This window comes from Lissotriton vulgaris, chromosome 4_1 (genome assembly GCF_964263255.1).
Source record: "Lissotriton vulgaris chromosome 4_1, aLisVul1.2, whole genome shotgun sequence".
NCBI classification, from domain to species: domain Eukaryota; kingdom Metazoa; phylum Chordata; class Amphibia; order Caudata; family Salamandridae; genus Lissotriton; species Lissotriton vulgaris.
In genome coordinates, this window is record NC_141691.1 from 157101732 (window position 1) to 157112191 (window position 10460).

At 43.5% G+C, this 10460-nt stretch overlaps 1 protein-coding gene across 1 annotated transcript in view; it reads right to left on the reverse strand.

Moving 5' to 3' along the window:
• Positions 1–10243, reverse strand: part of SERTM2 (serine rich and transmembrane domain containing 2) — a 172504-nt gene extending 162261 nt beyond the window's left edge. Inside the window, exon 1 of the mRNA XM_086918420.1 lies at positions 9906–10243. The gene's annotated coding sequence lies outside the window, so the exon portion shown is untranslated. The remainder of the gene's footprint in view (positions 1–9905) is intronic.
• Positions 10244–10460: the final 217 nt, after the last annotated feature.

Sequence of the window (10460 nt, forward strand, 5' to 3'; positions counted from 1 at the left end):
AATTTGACATTCCTGGTAAAGCACAGTATGTGTTGTTTCCTGAGGACCAGCGCCTCCCACAACCCCATTAACAAACAAGCATAGCTAGGGGAGAAACTGGCCCCCATAGCAACACCTTGTATCTGCTGATACAGTATGTTATTGAACATACTGTCAGTATTGATCAGCAAAACATAACCATTTCAATCAACATTTCATTATGGGTCACAGTATTTGTGGTCTTGTTCGTCAAATAATAGGTTAGTGCATGAACCCCATCATCATGTCAGGTATACAGTGAGCAGACATCAATAGCAATTAGTATATACTCTTGTTCCCATTCGAATTTGGATAGTTTCATAAGGAAATCACTGGTGTCTCTCACATAAGAGGGCAGAGTCTTTAATAAATCTTAGAGAAAATCCTTATATGTTCCCTTTGTGGCACAACTTCCCCACCCCTCAATGCCCCGATTACGCCTACCTGTACGGTAAACTGGGATCGCATGAGCCCTCCGACTCAGTCCTCCTCCGATTCCGTACGGGCTTTACGGCAAATGTGTGCTGGGCTGGGCAGGGGGGGGGGTCACTCTCCTCAATCCCTTCCGGGTCGTTGTGTGAGATTCCGGGCTGTCCCGTTGCTAAAGTCTCTTCTTGGGAGGTGTCCACTTTACAGGGAAGGGGTCCGTTATCTATACATACAGACATACAGACATGTACATATATACATACATATATATATGTATATATGTATGTATGTATATATGTATATGTCTGTATGTATAGATAACGGACCCCTTCCCTGTAAAGTGGACACCTCCCAAGAAGAGACTCTAGCAATATATATATATATAGGCTAGCGACGAATGAGCGAAAAATAAAGCTGTTGGTTTAAGCTTTACATCTGCCTGCTTGTGTGCCTCCTTACCCCCGGTGCTGGGCCGGACCTGTGAACATATATATATATATATATATATATATATATATATATATATATATATATATATATATATATATATATATATATATATATATATATATATATATATATATATATATATATATATATATATATATATATATATATATATATATATATATATATATATATTTATATATATATATATCTGTATGTATATATAACCGACCCCTTCCCTGTAAAGTGGACACCTCCCAAGAAGAGACTCTAGCAACGGGACAACCCAAAAAAAAAAAAAACATATATATATATATATATATATATATATATATATATATATATATATATATATATATATATATATATATATATATATATATATATATATATATATATCATCCCAAAGGTTGCCCTGAAGTATGTATTTCAGAAACTAAAAGCCGGTTTGGAAATAAAATATTCGGATGAACTTACCTTTGTGGAGTGGCGTCCTCGTGCTCAGGGCAACCTTAGGGATGATCTATACGCGGCAGCCCGGCCGCGGAGGATGCACCGCCATTAGAGCATAGAGGTCTGCATGGATGAACTTTTCTTTCCTGTTTGCAGCACAATGGTATTTCAAAATGTAAACTGGCACGAATTTCTGAGGCCCACTGGAGGGCTTATAAAATGATTATAAATTAACCTGCAAGTGCACAGGAAACTATCGCAGCACACTTAAAAGGAACTACAAATCCCAGCAAGCAAGAACTTTTGGTGAAGCCCAAGGCGGGCGAAATAACAATTAATTAACGCATGGTGTGCAGCTTTGTTTCTGTGATTCATTCAGGTCTCCCTCGGAGGAAGGAGCAGCCAGCTCCGAAATGCATCAGGGAAAGGGAAATATGTATTTCAGAAACTAAAAGCCGGTTTGGAAATAAAATGTTCGGATGAACTTACCTTTATATATATATATATATATATATATATATATATATATATATATATATATATATATATATATATATATATATATATATATATATATATATATATATATATATATATATATATATATATATATATATGTGTGTATATATATATGTGTGTATATATATATATATATGCCTGTTTATTATAATGTACCTTGAGTTTTGTTCTTTATCTAAACTTTCAATATTGACTGCCTTCAACCATGAATCTTTTATGCAACTACCCAAGGTAAATTGCTTGATGTCTGTCTTCAATGCAGTACTCGATCATGGTTCTGTCTCTGATGCATAGAAGGAAGCTATAACGTGGCTTGTTTTCAAGAAAAAAGACCTGGTACCCCTGTGCTTCCTTGACAGATTCCACAGAAAAGTTTTTTGAAAATTATTGCCAAGATTCGACCCGTGGCCATTTGAAAAATATTGGTAGAGAAACCTTTCATTTGCCTTCAGGAAAGGTTGAGGAATCCAAATGGAGTGTTAAACTAGTACACTGTGGTCAGATTGCTTATTGATTTTTAATCTATCAATAGCCTTTGATTTTTGAGAAAGGATCCAAATTAGCACCCATTATGAGAAAGATAGGAGATGAGGAAACTCTTCCTTGTATTATTATTTATGAATAAAAATTCAATTCACAGTTCAGGAAGTAGATGTTTTCGACTCAACCAGGCTCATTGGGCACAGAGGGCCCTGGCACCATTTATATGAATGTCCAGGAAAAGTACTTGGCTAGTGCCACTCTGCATTTGCCTAGAGTATTGAATAGGCAATTTCATTGCGAATGTGCATGAATGTCATTTTGGTATCCTGCACAGCTAATGTCCTGCAGCAGCTAGTTGAGCCTTACAACAAGCACTGGCAAAGCCAAACCGTTTCACATTTGCGACCACTTAGATCTGTCAATGGTTTTTAGGTATGTTACACATGGAGGAAAAATAATTGTTTTAAAGTTGTTGACATGGCTGGCCAAATCTTTATATAGGCCCATGCACCAAGCATGCTCTTGACTACAAAATGACACAACCACTTTTTTTCCTTTGTAGTTACTGATCCAAATTGGAGTTTTTTCATTTTAATATTTTTAAAAGTGTGTAGGGAGAAGCAACACAGGTGGGGCGGGGCAAAAGCAACAGGGTCAGAACCAACACAGGGTTACAGGGAGGAGGAAGCAACACAGGGGCGCAGGTGGAGGCAGAAGCAACATGGAGGCTAGGGGGGAGCAACACAGAGGGTGCGTGGGTGGGGGGATAGCAGATGACACGGAAAAGGAGCAAAGTGGAGCACCCGGGGGAGCAAATAGATGAACGAGAGCAATAGGGAGTGGGCAGGGAGATGCAAAAGGGTTAGAAAGCAACAGGGGAAGTACAGAGGGCGGGGGCAACATGACGAGTGCAAAGAAAAGCACACAGGGAAGGAAGAGCAGAAAGGAGTGCATGGCGAGAGAAGTACACAAGGGAGACAGCTGCAAAACACATGCACTCACATGGCGTGCTTAACCTAAAAGAAAAAAGAAGTGCTTGAAAAGCAAGCAGTGGATGCATGGAAGCCAGCCAATGAAAAGAGATGGTAATGAGGCTATGCTCCATGGAGGGATGAACACAAGATTGACAAGCTTGGACATGATTAGGAAGAAGGCGAATGAAAGTGACAAGAAAGGCAACCACTAGTAAGAAATGGACGAGCTTGAAACCCCTGTGAGTTATTGGCAAGCCCACACACAGCATGTCTTGCTACAGACAGCAAAGGTGCTGTCTAGTGGACTCTACCTACAAATTATGTGAAACATAGTTACAGCATAAATATGACAGAGTCTAAAGTGTATATTGTGTAAGTCTACGAAAATATAAAACCGGCTCATCTAAAGCTGAGAGCCAGCTTGCACTAAGAAAATATAAAACGTGCTCCTCTAATGTTATGGTAAAAGTCTACCGTCCCCTCAATACAGTGACAGTCTTAAAATGTGTGTTTTGGACGATTTATCAGAGAAAAGCTTTCATTCAATTTACTGTCGATTTCCTCCCTCTACTGGCTACTAAGGCTCGGTTTAATACACCAATTTGACAGAAGAAAAGAAAGTATGAAATTGTGGAATGAGCCACATGGGAATTGAATGTACTTTCAGCTAATTTTAGAATTGTAAGAGTGCATCATGTGAAGAATGTCGTTTGTAAAATATCCCTTAAAGTAGACTGCCATTTTTTACATCTTTGTTCTAGGAATGGTCCTTGTTGTTGCTACTCTTTGAATCACTTTAACCCTCCATCACATATAGTTCGGAATAAATTGTAATGCTATGTAATGCTAATGTTCGGCGGGGACAGTGCGAATAGCGTGGTATTTAAAGAAACCTTTATTTCTGCCAAGGGTGGCGTGAAATTTGAAGTTTATACCTTTCTTTATGTGCCCTTATCTGACAATTTGTATTGAACTGCAAAGGGTGATTGATTATTTATACACTGATAGAATAGATTCTCATTACATTTGAGGGTCGATATTATCAAGCCTTGCACTGATATGTTTAGTTTGTAACTTCTCACTACTGTTATGAGCAATGCAGATTTTTTCCTGTGTGTGCAAAACAATTTGCACCAACTCACTGCTTTAACCCTGAACATCTATTCGAATCTAAAGTGTTGTACAAGCATGCCGTTTTTAGTTTAACAAACGGTGTCAACAGTTGCAGACTGCACAGGCACAGCGGTCAACCTTTCTTTGCACAACAGCACTGTAATCATTTTTTTCACAGGTAAATCTGTATCGCACGATGCATTTTTATTTCTATAGCTATTTGATATTTCAGAAAATAATAATGTGTCATTTCTAATAAGAATGTAGCGGTAATGTCTTTATTTAAAGTGTGTACATACTGCAATCTAGTAGAACACCATACACAGTACTGAAACAAGTGTGGAACATAGCAGGGGATGTTCTCTAATTGTATACTATACATTAACCACATGGCTGCTGCGGGGATTTTTGCGCTGTGCTGCAAATTGCTCTTTTGCTGCAGTCATGACGAGCTCAGCTCGTCATCAGCACACGACACCCGTGGGTGATGACGAGCTGAGCTCGTCATCAGCATCGAAAGGGTTAATAAATACTCGCTTTACCAAAATGTGTAACCCTGGGCAAATCGTTTTTTCTCATGTGCATCACCTTCCATAACGGTATATACTGGGAGTGGCTGACAGCAATTGAGTTTGCAGTAATTGTAATTTTAATTGCGTTTATGTAGTGCTTATTACCCCTGACGAGGCGCTGAAGCGCTTTTTGGCGAGTAGCACGTGTCTACGAAACCCAAAAAAGATTAGTGTTGAATTAATATGAGGAAATATGAAATTAATTTGAGCGGTGGACATGTGAGTCGGTTATTTGGGTCGAAAAGGATAATGGAGGGATAGAAGAGTGAGAAGTTTGCATTTATACAGCCCTTGGTGCCCCTGATGAGGCATCAAAGCACTTTTTGAGGCATAACATGCTACTCCAGAACTCAAACAGGATTAGTGATGAATTGGTAAAGGGAGATATGAAATTAATTTGAGCGGTGGACATTTGAGTTTGTTATGCTATACATTATACAAAAATTTTCCACCACTTAACTTCCACCAGTAGGGAATAACGCGTCTTTAAGGTCTTGCCATTATAATGGTGCAATGAGGAGTACATGTTACATATTTTAACTATCTTACAAATACATTCCAATGAGAATGGAATGACCTGGTCTGCCTTTCTGACCAAACATGTAAACGCTTTCACCTTTCTAATACTGGGAGATGTGTGATAATCCGACTACTTATAAGGGTGTAGATTTCATGGCCAGGTGGGTCCCTCCATATACACTACTCTGACACCCCCTCGTTTAAAAGATGGCCTTGAAAGATCAGCAATAATGGTTGAACGCGTCACCTTAGTGGCATCCCGGGGATCCCCACCCTCGCCCCCTCTCTCGTGCAGGACATACCGGGGAAGGTGTGCTCTGAGGTTATAGTTATGAAGCCTGGACCAGCCAGTCCCAAATCCCATTTCTCCACTTGAAACAAAATGTTTGATTTCAACCAAATCATATCTCTCCCGCTCCCTCTGGCCAATTATCTGCGCCTAGAATCCAGACTGCAAACACGTTGACATCCACTTTCATCAGAAGTAGGTTACACTACTTTACTCAAGTTTGGGAAATTGATATCTGGAAACCCCAAGCAGAAGAGATCTATTCAGTAATTTATCTAGATAATCATTATCTTTATCTCTGCCCCAACATTATAATTTTACCACCATTATCATCACCCCAAACAACACTGCACCAGAATCACCACTGGTTCATCATCACAAGCTTGGCCAACACCACCATCACTGCCATCATCATCATGAAAACTGTCACATCAGCACCGCCAAACTCACCACTACCTACATAAACACTGTTACATCATCACCCGCATCTCTGCCATCGCCAAAACCAGTCATCAGTTCCATCGAAACCATAATCCCCATCACCACCAACATAATATAATGAAAGCCCTCACCATCACCAACATCATTATCACCACCTACACCAATGCTGACATCATCATCATCATTACCATGGCCATAAAAACGTCACCACCGCCGTCACCACCGCCGTCTGCATAGAAACAAAACTCATCATCCTCCCTCCAGGAAGCCTCGGTGCATTAAGAGCCGAAGCGGTCCCAGGCCATGTTGAACAACAGGATGAGGGTCCTACTCGGTGATGGAGACTCTCACAACAGCGAGGAGAGATTAGTGAATAAATAGAAGGGGAGACCCTAATCGGTGGTACATGCATGCTCAGGTGAAGGGAAAGGTTAATGAATCACAGGAAAGGGGGATCATCATCAGTGGTGGAGACCCAAGCGCGGGGAGAGTTTTGAGAGTAGCAGGAAAAGACAGTTCCTGGGCAGCAGTAGAGACTCTCCCAGGTGCAGGGAGGATTTAGTGAATCACAGGAAAGGAGACATACTAGTCAGCTGCAGATTCTCTCACATTCGTGCAAGAAGAGTTTAGTGAATAAGGGGCAGTAAGGGGGTCCTAGTCAGCTGTAGACTCCCCCAAGAGCAGGGAGAGATTTATGAAGAACACGAAAGGGGGAGCCTAATCTGTGGTGGAGACTTGGCACCATGTGCAGGGAGAGTTTAGTGAATACTGGTGAAGGGGGTGGTCCAAGTCATCAGTAGACTCGCTCAAGTGCAGGGAGAGTTTAATGAATAACACGAAAGGGGGAGCATAATCTGTGGTGGAGACTACTGGTGAAGAGACGGTGCTAGTCATAGGTAGACTCTCTCTAGCGCAGGGATAGTTTAGTGAATACTGGTGATGGGGAAGGGGTCCTCGTCATCAGTAGACTCTCTCAAGCGCAGAGAGAGTTTAGTGAATGCTGGTGACAGAGGGGGTTGCTAGTCATCAGTAGACTCTCTCAAGAGCAGGGAGAGATTAATCAATAACACGAAAGGGGGAGCATAATCTGTGGTGGAGACTCTCTCAGGTGCAGGGAGAGTTTAGGGAATACTGGTGAAGAGACGGTACTAGTCATCAGTAGACTCTCTCTAGCGCAGGGAGAGTTTAGTGAATACTGGTGAAGGGGGGGTCCTCGTCATCAGTAGACTCTCTGTAGCGCAGGGAGAGTTTAGTAAATACTGGTGAAAGGAGGGGGGTCCTCGTCATCAGTAGAGTCTCTCTAATGCAGGGAGAGTGTAATGAATACTAGGGACGGGGGGTCCTAGTCATTAGTAGACTCTCTCAAGCGCAGGGAGAGTTTAGTGAATACTGGTGGGGGGGGGGCCTAGTCATCGGAAGACTCTCTCAAGCGCAGGGAGAGTTTAGGGAATACTGGTGAAGGGGGGGTCCTCGTCATCAGTAGACTCTCTCTAAATCAGGGAGAGTTTAATGAATACTAGTGACGGGGGTGGTCCTAGTCATCATTAGACTCTCCCAAGTGCAGGGAGAGTTTAGTGAATATTGGTGAGGGGGGTGTTGTCATCAGTAGACTCTCTCAGGTGCAGGGAGAGTTTAGTCAATAGCATGAAAGGGGTGCTGCTAATGAGTGTAGAGACTGTCTCATGACAGGGAGAGTTTAGTGACTAACTGAACAGGGGGATCCTAATGTGACGTAGACTCTCTTATGAGGAGGTAGAGTTCAGTGAATAACAGGAAAGCAGATATTCCAGCCAGCTGCAGAGAGATTTGCAGGAAGAGATTCCATGAGTAAAAGGACAGTGAATTCCGAGGTTCTTGTAGAGACTCCCAAGTGCGAGGGGTGGGGTTGTCGAACGGCTGTATGGGAGGAAGCCCGAATCAGTGGCAGGAGCTCTGTGGAGTTCAGGAAGTCTTCATGATGAGCCGAAAGCTCACACTGGCCCCGGGTGCCATATGAAGGACCCCTCAGTCACTTCAGGGAGAGGGGCGGGGTCAAGAAGAGCGCAATGGAGTGTCTGAGGGGTAGGGGGCGCAGAGGCTTTTCACGGCATAGGTAATTAGTGAAGGGGAGCCGTTCCCAAGTGCACAGGCACGTGGGGGTTCAAAAGCAGGGCTGGAATTAGTGATGTTGCAGAGAAAATCGTTTTGGGCGCCCCCGTGACCTCCTCCTCGGATTTCCTTATGACTACCGGACAAAAGTGCCCCTCGTCTCTCCATAGACACTCTCCCACATATACTTAAATTGTCTTAAAGCACTGCTAAGGGCTGCCTTTACTAATAAGAATGCATATCTACCCAAACAAACCCTTTTCAGCAACATTAGGAATAGGCAAAGAAAGATTGGGGGTGGGGGAGGGGGGGGTGAAACATAACTTCCAATCCTATTTAATGCAGTTTGCATGCAGCTCTTTATTACAGTTTGTAACAGCCACAGTTGCATCGTATGAACTGTGGTGACACAAGGATCTCTGTGACAAAAACAGTAATCCACTCAGCTATCCACATAAAATACAGATATATGATCTGCATGGTCCGCGTTCTTTGCAGCAGGCATATTAACCCTCTGAGCTACTTTATGACGAGTCAAACCTACCCCTACACAAAACTCTGAACTCTTTATAGCAGGAACATTATCACAAGAGTTATCTTGACATTTTTCTTGCTGCCTGAAAACTGCAGGCACAAGAAACTCTACAGCAGGTGCCTTTAAATCATAAGTTATTGCTAAACTCAACGCCCCCCCTCCCACACCTGAGGTCAGCATACCCCCCCCCCCCCCCCCCCCCCACAGGTCAGCGCCCAGTGCGGCCGCACCAGTCGCACTTCCCTAAAACCAGCCTGGTTAAAAGAATGTGAACAAACAGCTCATGACAGAGATCTTCACAAATGGACCCAAGGCAAGGGGTGGAGCAGAGTCCAAAGGACAGACTCAAGTCCAGGCACCAATGGGTCACAGCCCAGCAGAAGACATGATTTGTACTACTCGTATTATTATGGTTATCATCATCATAAACATTGAATACAATATTATGTTAATAATTATTAATATTATTATCAGTAGTTATTATCATTATTCCTAGAATTAATAATAATATTGCTATACTTAAAAATAAAAATACTAATGCATATTGATAATAATGCTAATAATAATGATAACTTTAATAATAACATATAAAACTAATAGCTATAATACTGCTACTACTACTAGTAATAATAATAATAGTAATAATATACTCCTGGGGACAGTCGGTGCAGTATGGGGCTGGTACAAGCCCAGGGGCGCCTTTAGCGGCAGTCACCGATCCCTCTGCCTCGGACTCTAGGCGCTTGATGCAGCGGGCACTGCCTCCCACGCCAGGCTAGCTCGGGCTGGCATATTCTATCAGTTGCGAAACGGGCGCCACTGACAAAGTAGCGCCTAGTACTTGACCTATTCTGTTCGAATTCTAGGCGCGTCCTGCGTGCGTCCCTCCGCACTAATGTCATCAGCGACAGAAGGATGAACGTCTGAGCTGCTAATCTGTGCACACCAAAGAACCGACAACCTACAATTAAATTACCTGTCACGATAGTCTGGATCAATGATGCTGAAACCAAGTCTCCAAGTACCTTTTAGCGCCAAATCCACGCCGGCGCGTTCCAGTCGCGCCCGGATGCTGCAGACCCACCTCGCCTCCTGGGTGCAGCCTGCAGGTCTCAGGTGTTTCTCTTGCCCTCACTTTCTGCCTCCCTTGCTCCGTTGGACAGGTTCGAGAGTCTCGTGCCGGTGGCCCGTGCGCCTGGAAGCCGTCGCGCCTCTTCCTAAGCGCTATGCGCGCGTGCGTCCTCTCTCCATCTTGAGCTGTCAGCGGGCGCCAAATGCTGCTCTCAGAGCAGAAGAGCCGCGCGCCTGTAGCCGCTGCCGCTGGCATAGTCAACAGTTATAGGGAAGGTGGCGAGGCAGCGACGCCCCACCCCTGCAGGCGGGAGGAACGGAGAGAGAGAGACGAGGGAGAGAGGGACTGACAGCGAGAGACAGGACGTGTTATCTGTGCGAAGCAGCACCACAGAGCAGGCAGCCCTGGCACCCGGCGGAGGCAGGGCTGGCGCTCGGGTCCATCGGAAGAGCGGGCAGGGAAGGAGGCAAACTTGAACGCTCTGTACAGCGTCTTGTCATCCCTTGGG